The 15,945-nt window shown below is 29.3% G+C and overlaps 1 long non-coding RNA gene across 1 annotated transcript; it reads right to left on the bottom strand.

Moving 5' to 3' along the window:
* Positions 1–5,187: 5,187 nt before the first annotated feature.
* LOC149495019 (uncharacterized) lies at positions 5,188–12,829 on the bottom strand. Its single transcript, XR_016321762.1, has 5 exons — positions 12,132–12,829; positions 11,117–11,181; positions 7,255–10,317; positions 6,240–6,304; positions 5,188–5,440 (listed from the first exon to the last, which is right to left on the bottom strand). It is a non-coding gene; the product is annotated as an uncharacterized LOC149495019 (long non-coding RNA).
* Between the last annotated feature and the right edge of the window lie 3,116 nt (positions 12,830–15,945).

Here is a 15,945-nt window from a genome sequence, read left to right as displayed (position 1 = left end):
TATATATACACACACATTGTGACATGAAAGAAAAAATATTGTAACATGAATACTAGCTAATTAAAATTGACTTAATGCATTTTTTTCATTCTAAGTTGTACGTTGTTTTATAATTTTACTTTTTTTTTTTTTTATGTAACTTCATTCTGCATTTTGATATTTTGTTGTGGCTAATACTCTGATATATATTTATAACTTAAATTTTAAATAAAAAATAAATCAATACGGGTTCACTCTCGACCGTGGATAAACTTAATCTAAGCTTCTTTTTGAAATAAATATATTGAATAAATATATTTTTTCTTTTTAAAATTATAAATTATAATTGATTGTAATTATATCTTACATTCTATTTTGCTAAAAAAAAATCATTAACAATTTCTATTAGTTTATGAGTCAAATAATTTCATAGTAGTTGATTTTTTTTCTAACTTTATTCTTTAGAATTTATAAATTATTTAAAAATTAAAATTAAAATTGAAATAATAATAATTATTGGTTTATTGTTTAAGAAGTATTCTATTTTATATAAAAAAGTCGTCTATATATTAAATAATACATTTTTATTTATTACTTATTATACATTTATTATCAACTGAACGAATTATTCAAAATATAAAAAAAATGATAATAAAGATTTTCATTATTATTAAATCAAGTTTCTAATCACACAAATGTATTAAGTTAACTCAAGTTTATAGTCAAGAGTGAATCCAAAAGTAATGTGTTTTCTATTTGCACTAATTGCAGTTTGGAATACTTTTTATAACAGAAGACTAAAATGCAGAGTAAAATTGGCATAATAGTCATAGAGTGAAATTGTAATAAAACCTAAAATTTATAGTGCAATAAATCATTTAGCCAATTTAAATTTTAATTAATTTTTAGAAAAAGTAAATTTTATATATCACATAATTTTGGGATTATAATAAAACCTCCTCTTTTAGAATTTTCTGTGAATATGCAAAAAACAAAAATAAATTACTAAAATCGTAATTATAATTTTAATTTATGAAGTTGATTGAGTAGTAGAATAACTAATTTAATTAAAAATTTGTTCAAGAATTATATATGTAATTATATTGATAGTAATATAAAGGTTTGGACAAATATAAAGAATTATATTTTAAATTTTGACAAATGTAAAGAATATAATAAATCAAAACACAATTTAAATTATGGACATTGATATTATACATATTACATATATTACTAAACGTGATATAAAATTAAATTATGTTTCATAAATCTTAAAATTAAATATTATTATCAATCCTAATTGAAATTTTTTGTCCAATCTTACATGGAAATTAGAATCATTATGTGAATATTTTGCCATATCATGATATTACTATATATATGTTTACTTTCTCTAGACAAAAATCAACAAAAAATTTATTTACATTGTCAAACAAATTTAATTTTCTTTGATCAATTTGTTTGAATTACACTGTAAATAATTTTTGGATTCGCTATAAATAATACATCGAAGACTTATTGCTTTAGAATTGGTAATTAATCTTTTTACTGTTTAAATGATGAGTTTTAAATCATTAACTAATTTTCAATATTTTAATTAAACAATAGAAAATAAGTTATGAATAAGTGTTTGTTGGAAAATAATGGAGTCTTATATTTGTTACCGTATTGTATTTTAGGAAAAAAAAGTGTAATTATCTAATGGATAATTAGTTATATAGAAACAAAACATGCTGTTTATGACAAAAGCTATAGACAATTAATTAATAAAATTAATTTTTTCATTTAATTATCAAGTACAAATTGATTTTTCTATATTTGATTGCAACGTTTATCTAATACGTTTATAAGAAATTAATACTCTTTAAATAAATAGGTTGATTTCTATATTTAATTGCAACATTCACTGATCTAATAAAAAATCATAATTAAACAAAGATCTATTAAAAAATCCTAGTTAAACAAAAATGGAGAAAAACCATATAGAAAACATAAATAATATAGATCTCTGATAAATAGAAACAAAGATCTATAATTTATTTGATAAAAAACATAAAAATTAAGAAAAATGAGAAAAAAAAAGGAAGAAAATAAATTTAACTTTTTCTTCTTTTTCTTTTTTCTCATTTTCTTTCCATGAAATTTTGGGAAGAAAATGAACATTATTCTCCTTTTTTTGTCCTTATTTCTCATTTTCTTTTCAAACAAGAAAAATTGTACACGTAACACCTAACATTAGTATATTTGAGTGAAGAAAATAAAAAAGGAAAATACAATGAAAATAATTTCTTTAAAAAAATTATCTGTGCTTGGATTTAGACAAAAATAAAATTATTTTTTCTTCAGTAGTTTATTAACAAAACTTATTCCTGGCTAATAATAATAATAATAAAAGAAAAAATCGTTGCTGATAAAAACAAAATATTTCTATTTACCTCCAATTCTCAGAAAATTTTAGATGAAAAATAAGTGTTATTTTTCTTTATTTCTTATTTTTTATTTTTTGAATAAAAAATAATTATTTTTCCTTTACTTTATATTTTTTATAAAAATGCAAAATAATTATTTTTTGACTTTGTATTTTTTTAAAATAGGCAAAATAATTATTTTCTTTCCGCGTATGGAAGGATTGCATTTGGGTGTGAAATCGCAGTGGATCCGGTCTTTTGACATTCGCTTTATTTTTATCCAATTTGGTGACGAGAACATTTGTATCGATGACGTGTAACACATTGCACGCTTGCCAAACCCATCAAAACCAAAAAGACGATGCAAATTTTACAAATATGCCATGCCAAAGGGAGCTAAGTTATAGCTACGGGTTGATAACGCAGACTGCACATATGAGGAGAGCTTTTAAATTTGTTCTCGAATAAATGCACTTACAGAGAAGGGCGAAAAATGTTAATTATAACTAAATTTCGAGCCGGATTAGACAGTCGTTAATAATATGATCTAGAAACCGATAATTTATACAAAAAAACTTCATTATCATCTTTTTAATTATATTTTTTTTATACATAAGAAGTCCAACGGACCGAAATAACATTGTGAGCTATATAATAGAGGCAGTCTTCCCTATTGAATAACATTCACCAAATTGATGATAAATTTTGTGATGAAAATGACGGGAACTCAAGACCTCTTACTCTCTATATTTTCTACAAGAAGTAGAAAGATCAATAAGACTGCACCTTATTGACATCTATTTAATTTTACTAATTACAAGCTTTTATTTTTTCTTTTAAATTAGTCTCTTCTCTCTGTAAGTTATTTATTTTATAATAATTAAATAATTAAATCACTTAAATTATAATAAAATATTATTTGATTTGACTAAATTATTATTTATCTTACATAATTACTTCAATTTTAATAATTTTTTCTTTATTAACCTACTACTAAAATTAAGAGAAAAAAAAGTGAGTTATAGAAAATTATGAAAATAATTATTGTTTTTAATAAAGATAATACGTCTATTAAAAAAAATTAATTAATACTCTTTAATTTTCTCAAAATGACAAATAATTTAAATAAAATAACTTTTGAAAAATGATAAAATAATAGTGGATGGAGAAACTAAATCGAACTATTTTGGTATGGTTTGATTTCTTGATTTTGACTAATACTAGTTTTTTAATTAAATTAATTCAGTTTAAAAATTTTTTAAATTTGTTATAATAAAAATTAAATCAAACTGAATGAAAAAAAAAATATTGCTTTCTCATTTATTAAACATATTTTAATTGATTTTTTTCACTTTTTTCTTTAAAATAAAATCAAGACGAAAGTTTTAAATTCGAATCTCGTTCCATCTATATATATTTTTGGAAAAGCTCTCATTATTCTTTTCCTAGCTTGACCATGGAATTAAAATCTTGGTGCATAAGGCAAGGAGCAATTCCGCTCATCTCTATAGCCAATTATGGAATTAATATTTAAATTATAAAATATGGTAAAATTGAAGACTTTGTTGGTAAGGAGGACACTGCAAATGCATATTTCTAAAAATGGTCAATAACGTAAAATTGGCAGCGTATGCATTCACCTTAGAAATAAATCTACCATTTGTCGCCCTTTGACGCTTCTACGCAGGAAACTTGGACGATTTAGGGAATGAAACGACAGCTTTTTAGTCAAAAAGACCAACTCGCTATCATTTCATGTTCACCTAAAACCATACAAAGCTTAATTTGCTTCCTCTAATCATAATTAATTATATAAAATTACATAATTTAATGTAATTAAATAATATTGAATTAACCAAACTTGACGTGCTGGTAAGTCAATGGTGATCCTTCACCTAACAATAAACCCTATCAGTTCATTATTCCAATTGACTGATAAAAAAAGGTTCTTTTTACTTTACAAATTAATCTAGACTTTTTTTTTTTACATAGGAAATTTGGAATAAAAAAATTAACTAGTAACTATAATGTCTATCATTTTCGCTATTATCCTTAATATTTTCATACTTTTTGAATACAAGACTATTCTTATTTTAGAGTTCGTGACTGCTCATTTATATAAGTATTTTTTATTTAACTCCTATAATTATAGTGTTTTTCTTTTAATAGAACTAGCTGCATTCCTGCACTATGCATCGATAATTATAGAAATCATATTAATAAATTATTTAATAGATATTCTAGTGAGAAAGTAATTTTGTTTTATTTTTGTTGAGAATATATTAATAAAACTAAATACAGAGTGAGATTAGATATAGATTAAAAATTAGTTCCGACGATCACCGCTTTCCCTTTTCTATTTTTTTTTTTTTGCAAATATATAGATCTAAGTTATTGTTGCCCAAATATTGAGATTTATTGTTATCCGAATATTGAGATTTTATTCTCATATCTAGTTCTGAGTTATTACTGCCTTCATTATAGTGTTTTTGTCTAGAACCTTTTATTATTTGGATAGTTATATAAAAAGAAGTGTACGTCTCTTCTCTAATGGAAGAAAAAAAATTTGAAGGCAATTATATCGGATTTGTAGAAAAACTATGAAGTCGAACAGTCGCCATAACTAGTGTCACGACCCGTTTCCGTGGGCCGGACCGGCACTAGGACCCAGGTAAGCTTAAGGCCCCCGAGGCCCGTAGTAAGCCTAAATTATCCAATCTGTCTACCTATCTTGCCCAATTAATTCATCGAAACAGTAAGCCTCGATCTCAATTAACACATAATATCTAACCAGGGCCTATTCACAATAAATTATAATCACATTATGGGCTTACTGGTTCACCTGCAGCTAATTACATAATATATAATTTATAGTGTAATGCTAACAATAGATCCAATATTCATACACAACCCTATAACTGCGGAGTCCAAGAATAATCTGATAACAGAATAATTTATACATCCAAAATTAAATAACAGGAATATAAAGTTTACATTTATAACTCTGCGGAGAAGATTGCAGAGCTCCAGTCGAATCAGCTGCTTCCTAATACCTGGGAGGTTTGTTGGGGGGGTGAGTTTTGCAACTCAGTGAATAATAATAAATAATACACACCACATACAGTCAAGCAAAATGCACCCTAGTATGCTGAATGAACACACAACAGTCAATCATATGACATTACATCAGCACCCACAAACAATATCACCTTCAAATAATCACATCACGTGGAAATTAGTCAGTGGAGTCACCGAACCCCCGATGAGCCGTCCTCCCACATGGCTCATCCTCTCACATGTGCACCAGGGAGCCGATCCCCCATACTGGCCGACCGGTCTAATCCTCACTTGACCAGCCCTCTCATTATTTTTCTATCCTCTCTTTTCTTTTTCATACCAACAGGAGGCAACCCGGTGGTCTCCATCCAATCTAGATCATCAAGCGCTCACAACAGGAGGCCACCCTGCGGGCTGCAATCAAATCTAGACTGTCCGGTGCGCAACGACGAGAAGCCAACCCGTGGTTAACGGTAACGGTAACGGTAACGGTAGGTGCACACGGGGGCGCCGATCTCCCATTTACCCGGCTAACGGTAATCATATTGGATCCATATAACGGTACGGTCTCACAGTCCCATGGTGACCCACTTCATCCCAATTCCACACAAACAAATCACAATATATGCACAGCACAATTATTCAAACAATTCTTTCAACGTACTACACCAAATACATCCAAATATAAAATTATGCAACATAAAATAAATATGAGCTTTAATATAAAAAGATAAGGTTTGTAAAAAAAAATGCTATGCAAATGCATGTTGATATGCATTATTTATTATTACTCACAGTGATGGAGAGCGAAGTTCTAGCTTGATTCTGTCCTGGAGGAGCACTAGATGGACCCGGGCGATCTAAGAAATTCAAGAACGACACAAAAGAATAATTCTATCAGACAAAATATTCATTCACCACTCTTAAAAATTTTATTTATATCCTAACTTATCTACATAACTAAATTTTGAGATATAAGTTCTTTTCTATAATAATTTATTTCCTTCTAACTTGTATTTTATTTCCTACCGAAGTTTGTTTATTTTTGCTACCGAAATTTCTTTTATATTCTACCGAAATTTCGGCAGCATCTCCCCTAAAAATTGAACTATTCACCTGATAAAATATCAACAATTTCACAAATATTCAATCTATACGGCCCATCCGTCGAGCAATTGTTCAAACAACATTTCCCATCCTCCATCAATCTCAACATCACCACACCATTAAAATTATATATTCCAATAACATTATATCCAAACTACCTTAATAAAATCAACACTATAATTAATAAGTTGTTAACTACTCTTAATTACCAAATTAAATTAACCAAATTAATTAACTATAGATAATAAAATTAATTTAATTAACTAGCATTACTAACATTAACTTAGCTAAACTAATTGGCCACAAGTACTAAAGTTAACTTCTTTAACTAATATTACTAAATTAATTAACTTCAAATAATAAAATTAATTTAATTGACTAATATTACTGATACTAACTTGACTAAATAAACTAGCTACAACAATTAACTACAACCAACTTAACTAATTAATTACTAACACTAATTACTAACACTAACACTAACACTAACTTAACTAACTAAATTAACTACAAACCATTACTTTTATTCACTAAAACTAACTTAACTAAATGAATCAATTAACTTCATTGTCTAATACTAATTTAATTAACTAATGTTTCATTATCTAACTAACATTAACTAACACAATTAACTAAATTAACTAAACAACATTAACACAGTTAACGTTAATTAATTAATTATTGCTAGGTCGGAGATTCTTACGCGTGTTGGGTTAGAAGCAGTGACTGTCGGTGGTCGAACTCAACTGGCAGTGGCGGAGAGAGGCGGAGACGACCGATCGGCGTGCTGGAGGAACAGCAGAGCTGCTGTGACGCCGGCGGAGGCCGATCTGCAGTGGCAGCGACAGCTTGACAAAGCTGTGCTGCTGCTGTAGGCGCAACAGAGGGGCAGCAACGCGATCTGGCCGAGGAGACGAGGAGCTGCTGGCGGAGCTGCTGCGTTGTCGAGTTGCAGTAGGGGCGGTGGCGGAGTGGCAGTGGCGCGCGGCTCTGCTGCGTTGCCTCTGTCTCGCCAAGAACGTAGGCACAAGGAAAGAAAAAGAAAGAAAAAGGAAGAAAGGAAAGAAGAAGAAGAAGGAGAAGAAGAAGAGGAAGAAGGAGAGGAAGAAGAAAAGGGAGAGGGGGTGGCGGCAGTGGCGCTGTGGTGGCAATGGCGATGGAGTGGAGGTGCGCTGGTGAGGGGGAGTGAGTTTAGCGTTGGAGATAAAAGAAAAAGAGAATTTTCTAGATGGTTTGGGTCGAACCGGTTTGATTCGGTTTGATTCGGCCCAAATCATCGATTTCAATCGGTTTTCGACTTTTCAATCGGTTTTGGGTTCGGTTATCATGGTAGTTGCACTAAAATATTAATATTAATTTCCAGGCTGTCGGTTCACTAAATATAATTGAAAATAAATTTTAAAAATAAAAATTAGAGTCATTTCAATCTTCCCCCCTTATAAAAATTCGTCCTCGAATTTTGAAAATAATAAGAAACTAGGATGCAACAGTAGTTTACGACAATGGTGGTTGTGCTTCTCACATAATGATGCAACTGCTAAAAGTTATCACCCCAATATAATAGCGTTTCAATCCCAAAACCACTAATTGCCTTTGTTATCTTTTACTTTTATTTTATTATACTTGGTCCATAGACTTAGTCTGACTTATTAAACATCCTACATGTACTAGGATCTAAATTATATCCTGTCTAATACACTCACTAGATACTAAACTTTCACCGTATTAATTCCTAGATTATACTAACTATCCTTTAATTATATATACCACCCTCATAATTCTATAAACGATTCAACCTCATTGCCCCACTTATCATTTTTCTACCAGACATTCCTTTATATTCCTGAATGTCCTTAAGATTAGGTCCATAACTCTTTCATTACTTGTAAATACTCCTATTAACTATTAGTCAATCTTTTTATCAATTCTTGATCAATTTGTCTTAAAATTTATTCTCGTATAAGCATAGTGAGATCAACGCGAACCACATTTTTTTTTCCTACACTCGTGAAATCCCAAAATGTAAAAATCTTTATCTTAGATCCTCTGATGTATCATTATTCCTATTTGCATCAAATCTTCTAACAGTTATCCTTAATTTGTCAAACCTCTAAATACTAGCTATCTTCATTTAAATCACATTAATTCATACTCCTCACCTTTATGTATTTGATTCTTTTCTTAATATTCATTCTTACTTATCTAATTCATTGGTATAACATCAATTCAATAATTGGATAATTATCTCTCCAGGTCCGATGTCATTCATCAATACACTTAATCATCATGCCCCACTATTTACATAACATAATTACCTTAATTCCCTTATAGAATTGTTCCTCGAATCATAGAATCTCCCATTAAATAAAAATCATTGTTTGTATTTTACATACCATCGAGTGTGCAACAATTGTTTTAAACATCAAAAGACTAAATACCATTAGATAAACCATAAGATTCCACAAGCCACACAATATCCACCACTAAGTACATAAAGATTAGAGTAATTTATCTTTCGCTACGAATCACAATTTACCTTTCTTATAACCACAATAGTTTATATTATTCCTTATATTCACACACCTAAAAAAAATAGTTGATGAATACAACAATACACTCTACTCTACCAAGCAGTGATTACTTATAAATAAAACTCACTTCATATAATAATTCCACCAATATTATTCTTTATGAAAAATACTCATCACCAATTATCATATCAATTCACACCAAATCCTTCAATATTCAAACCTTATAAAAATCATATATATCCATTCCATCTAGAAAAATATTTATCTCAATAATTATAAGAAATTCCACTAACTAACATTATGTAAATGTCACCAAATACATATATTAATTCAAGGCACCAATTAAATATATTCTAATGTCCTCAAATCCGAATCGTTTGGTTCTCTTATTAAATAAAACTAGCAACTAATTCTCAATTCTGCAGGCACACATATACACGCACTCATGCATCTTTTTTTTTGTATGTATTCTACATTCAACACATATTAAATAAAAATAGCACACTTTCATCATCTAACTTCAACTTATTAATCCTATATGACTTATCTTCTTACCTACTTAAATTATATATGAATATTATTTATTCCATAGAAGGATTCTAGTTTAAGTTTAAACCATCCCCTTAGCATCATTAGCTAAATCACATCTCTAAAGGACAAGGATACAAATTTTAATCATTAAACAACTTGACTCTAACCTGACTGCGAACAACGCTGAAGAGGAAAGCAAGGAAGACTATGTCAAGACATGACAGGAATTACTCCGCAGTTACATCTAGAAATATGAACTTTCGCTCTGATACCACCTTTGTCACGACCCGTTTCCGTGGGCCGGACCGGCACTAGGACCCAGGTAAGCTTAAGGCCCCCGAGGCCCGTAGTAAGCCTAAATTATCCAATCTGTCTACCTATCTTGCCCAATTAATTCATCGAAACAGTAAGCCTCGATCTCAATTAACACATAATATCTAACCAGGGCCTATTCACAATAAATTATAATCACATTATGGGCTTACTGGTTCACCTGCAGCTAATTACATAATATATAATTTATAGTGTAATGCTAACAATAGATCCAATATTCATACACAACCCTATAACTGCGGAGTCCAAGAATAATCTGATAACAGAATAATTTATACATCCAAAATTAAATAACAGGAATATAAAGTTTACATTTATAACTCTGCGGAGAAGATTGCAGAGCTCCAGTCGAATCAGCTGCTTCCTAATACCTGGGAGGTTTGTTGGGGGGGTGAGTTTTGCAACTCAGTGAATAATAATAAATAATACACACCACATACAGTCAAGCAAAATGCACCCTAGTATGCTGAATGAACACACAACAGTCAATCATATGACATTACATCAGCACCCACAAACAATATCACCTTCAAATAATCACATCACGTGGAAATTAGTCAGTGGAGTCACCGAACCCCCGATGAGCCGTCCTCCCACATGGCTCATCCTCTCACATGTGCACCAGGGAGCCGATCCCCCATACTGGCCGACCGGTCTAATCCTCACTTGACCAGCCCTCTCATTATTTTTCTATCCTCTCTTTTCTTTTTCATACCAACAGGAGGCAACCCGGTGGTCTCCATCCAATCTAGATCATCAAGCGCTCACAACAGGAGGCCACCCTGCGGGCTGCAATCAAATCTAGACTGTCCGGTGCGCAACGACGAGAAGCCAACCCGTGGTTAACGGTAACGGTAACGGTAACGGTAGGTGCACACGGGGGCGCCGATCTCCCATTTACCCGGCTAACGGTAATCATATTGGATCCATATAACGGTACGGTCTCACAGTCCCATGGTGACCCACTTCATCCCAATTCCACACAAACAAATCACAATATATGCACAGCACAATTATTCAAACAATTCTTTCAACGTACTACACCAAATACATCCAAATATAAAATTATGCAACATAAAATAAATATGAGCTTTAATATAAAAAGATAAGGTTTGTAAAAAAAAATGCTATGCAAATGCATGTTGATATGCATTATTTATTATTACTCACAGTGATGGAGAGCGAAGTTCTAGCTTGATTCTGTCCTGGAGGAGCACTAGATGGACCCGGGCGATCTAAGAAATTCAAGAACGACACAAAAGAATAATTCTATCAGACAAAATATTCATTCACCACTCTTAAAAATTTTATTTATATCCTAACTTATCTACATAACTAAATTTTGAGATATAAGTTCTTTTCTATAATAATTTATTTCCTTCTAACTTGTATTTTATTTCCTACCGAAGTTTGTTTATTTTTGCTACCGAAATTTCTTTTATATTCTACCGAAATTTCGGCAGCATCTCCCCTAAAAATTGAACTATTCACCTGATAAAATATCAACAATTTCACAAATATTCAATCTATACGGCCCATCCGTCGAGCAATTGTTCAAACAACATTTCCCATCCTCCATCAATCTCAACATCACCACACCATTAAAATTATATATTCCAATAACATTATATCCAAACTACCTTAATAAAATCAACACTATAATTAATAAGTTGTTAACTACTCTTAATTACCAAATTAAATTAACCAAATTAATTAACTATAGATAATAAAATTAATTTAATTAACTAGCATTACTAACATTAACTTAGCTAAACTAATTGGCCACAAGTACTAAAGTTAACTTCTTTAACTAATATTACTAAATTAATTAACTTCAAATAATAAAATTAATTTAATTGACTAATATTACTGATACTAACTTGACTAAATAAACTAGCTACAACAATTAACTACAACCAACTTAACTAATTAATTACTAACACTAATTACTAACACTAACACTAACACTAACTTAACTAACTAAATTAACTACAAACCATTACTTTTATTCACTAAAACTAACTTAACTAAATGAATCAATTAACTTCATTGTCTAATACTAATTTAATTAACTAATGTTTCATTATCTAACTAACATTAACTAACACAATTAACTAAATTAACTAAACAACATTAACACAGTTAACGTTAATTAATTAATTATTGCTAGGTCGGAGATTCTTACGCGTGTTGGGTTAGAAGCAGTGACTGTCGGTGGTCGAACTCGACTGGCAGTGGCGGAGAGAGGCGGAGACGACCGATCGGCGTGCTGGAGGAACAGCAGAGCTGCTGTGACGCCGGCGGAGGCCGATCTGCAGTGGCAGCGACAGCTTGACAAAGCTGTGCTGCTGCTGTAGGCGCAACAGAGGGGCAGCAACGCGATCTGGCCGAGGAGACGAGGAGCTGCTGGCGGAGCTGCTGCGTTGTCGAGTTGCAGTAGGGGCGGTGGCGGAGTGGCAGTGGCGCGCGGCTCTGCTGCGTTGCCTCTGTCTCGCCAAGAACGTAGGCACAAGGAAAGAAAAAGAAAGAAAAAGGAAGAAAGGAAAGAAGAAGAAGAAGGAGAAGAAGAAGAGGAAGAAGGAGAGGAAGAAGAAAAGGGAGAGGGGGTGGCGGCAGTGGCGCTGTGGTGGCAATGGCGATGGAGTGGAGGTGCGCTGGTGAGGGGGAGTGAGTTTAGCGTTGGAGATAAAAGAAAAAGAGAATTTTCTAGATGGTTTGGGTCGAACCGGTTTGATTCGGTTTGATTCGGCCCAAATCATCGATTTCAATCGGTTTTCGACTTTTCAATCGGTTTTGGGTTCGGTTATCATGGTAGTTGCACTAAAATATTAATATTAATTTCCAGGCTGTCGGTTCACTAAATATAATTGAAAATAAATTTTAAAAATAAAAATTAGAGTCATTTCAACTAGCCACCAAGGAGAGCAAGAGATCGCTTATGATACAAATATTATATTCTGTCAACCCGATCACATACTTTAAATCAAGATTATATTTTTTTTATTTTTTGTATAAGTGGTTTATTATTAGATTTTCTATATAAAAATATAGAAATATATAGATTTATATCTCATATCTTTATACAGTTTCCTCCTAACGAAATTTCTAGTTGATTTCTTTTTTTTTTTTTTTTTTTAAGTGAGATTAGACATAATATTTATACACACTTTCATTAAAAGTAAATGTAATTACTTTTTTAGATATTTTACTAATAGTCTTTTACTTTAAATTGTTGGAACAATAACTGCTTATTAATTTCCTTGTTTTCTTTGTGAATTTTAAATTATTAAATTTATTCTTCTTAATTAATGTTAAATAAATACTAATTTTTAAATTAAAAAAAGATTTGAAAAAAATTAAATAATTAAAATTTTAAATATTAAAAATAAAAAATATAAATATTTCTTTTGAAAGAGAAAACAAGGAATAAAAACAAGGAGGGATATGATCCCAAATTTGGAAACGGGAAAAAAAAAATATCATAGAGTGAAATTTGAAGTATTTAATGATATATAATTTTATTCATAATGATTTCTAAAAAATGACAAATAAACTAAATAGAGGAAGTGTTAATTTCAAATTTAAATAAATAACTTGAAATAATATAATTATCGACATTTTAAATATAAAAAATTGTACAAAATAGAAAATAGGTGATATATAATGAATTTTCCAAGATTTAATGATATATAATTAATGTGATAATATATATTAATTTTAAAAATTAAAAAGTACTTTAAGTAATTCAATCAAAATATAAAAGAAAAATAAAAAATATTAAAAATCCCTAGAAAAGAAAAAGAAAATGCTACGAAGGAGCCAAATTTTAACTTCCTTTACTTGTAACTTTGTATACTCTTCTTGAACCTTCCCGTTCATATTTGATATTTCTAGCCTAGCTGGAAAAGAATTAATAGTTAGGAATATTCAAAGAGAAAGGAAATTAACTTCAAACTATGTCTAAAGTCATAGTAATTGGAGGAAGAAGAAGAAAAAAAAAACAAGGATAAAGACCATATATCAACCAATGTAATTTGATAATTAATAATTAATATTATGATTATATTTCATATCCACTATTATAAAATTACAAATTTATTTATTTTTATTTTTGAAAATTACTTATAAAGAAAAATAAAAATATTTGACTATAGCATTGAGAATTAATGAAAAATATAGAGAATTCATCTCCGCTATTATAAATGCAAATTAAGACTTATTTATTCAAGTAACTCTAATTTTTTACTTTTCTTTATCAAACTGTAAATTTCATTAAAAGAAAATTGTATACAAATATGAAATACAGATCAATATATTTCTATATTTTTATATAGAAAATCTAATAAAATATTTATAGAAAAAATAAAAAAAATATAATCTTAATTTAAAATATTTGATTGAGTTGACACAGGGTAATATATATACCATAGATAATCACTTGCTCTACCTCGTAATAAGAAATTTTGGTTATTTAACTGTAATAATGAAAATTAACGAGAAATATAAAAATTCTAGTTTATATGATAATAAGAATGTTTAAAATTATAAAAATTTCATGTATATATTTTTTATAACTTTTATAATTTTTATTCAATAGATTACTAAATTTCTAAAGTTTATTTTATTTTGGTTCAAATTTCATAAAGAATAAAGTTCATATTTTGGTTTTCATAGTTCAATTTGAACCTCAGCAGATTGCATGTATCCAGAAAGATAGATTGATAGATAGATGGGATTGTCATAATAATAATAATATCCAATCCAACTTTTTTGCATCGCAAGAAAAAAAAAAGAAAAGGATGATTGATTGGTTTTTTCCTTTGAAAATCAGAAACCTAATATTATGAAACATGTATGAACCCTTCATAACTCAGCTAAAACAGACCCCACGCAACTTGTATATATTTGTATATATCAATACAAAATTGGCTTTTGCTTCACGGATCGTATCTGTCACCTCTTCCATGATGTTCAATCGTATTTTCTTCTTCCAAAAGTTAAATTTTTCATATATAAGTATATATTATGTAAGTTACTGTACTTAGTATATATTATATGCTACATATAAGTATTTATTTCTTAGATTTTTTTAAATGGATGAAAAGCTTATAATGCAAGTAAATCAATTAGACTCAGACATCATTGCATATATCGGTCAATAAACTTAATTCTGTTCGCGCCACATTAAGCCCATAAAGAAAAGCACTTCCAGCAGAAATTTTCTTAATTCGTAACGATCGAACACTTGACCTCTTATTCAAGAAGCTTAGTCTTTTATGCTCAGAATAATCTTTATTGATAATATCTTTTGAAGAAAGACTTAATTAATTTCAGCTTACATAATTAAATTGATTTCATTACACTTCTATTGAATACTACTACTAATAATAATAATAAAGAAAGAAAGAAAGAAAAGATTTAAAATTTAATTGCTGTGTCTACACGAAGGTAGCACGACTAGGCTACAATATAATAATACAATATGAGGCTGATGCAGTTAAAACATCATGCTTATACAAGCTCTTGCTAATAAAAAATATTCTTTCTTTTTTTATTTTTTTAATTCAGTGAAATTCTAGTCAACTATTTGAAAATGTTAATATTGGATTATTAGTAATATAATTAAATTTTTATCTTCTTATATAATGAGAGATTCGGATTTTTTTTTTTAGCTCGGGGTCAATTTAGGAATCAATTGTCACTAATAAGTCCTTTTCTAAGACAAATAAATAAATAAATTACTTGTTTTAAAACAATAATTCAATTTGATTTTGACACAGAATCAGAAAAGTCCTTTTGTTTTAGTGTACACTGACATAAAAATTAATACGAGTTATTTAAATATATTATTATTGTTAATAGTTTTTAAGTTAAAGATTTTTCAGTAAAATAGATAAACGAATAAGTAATTTAGTATATTTCAAATTTGTAAAATGAAATATTATTTTGAGATAGAGAAAATATATTTATCAATAAATATTATATATAATTCAATATTA

Source organism: Jatropha curcas, chromosome 7 (genome assembly GCF_041381405.1).
Source record: "Jatropha curcas cultivar XTBG-Jc1 chromosome 7, XTBG_Jcur_1.0, whole genome shotgun sequence".
NCBI classification, from domain to species: domain Eukaryota; kingdom Viridiplantae; phylum Streptophyta; class Magnoliopsida; order Malpighiales; family Euphorbiaceae; genus Jatropha; species Jatropha curcas.
The sequence above is the reverse complement of the archived record's forward strand: the minus strand, read 5'-3'. Positions and strand labels throughout refer to the sequence as shown.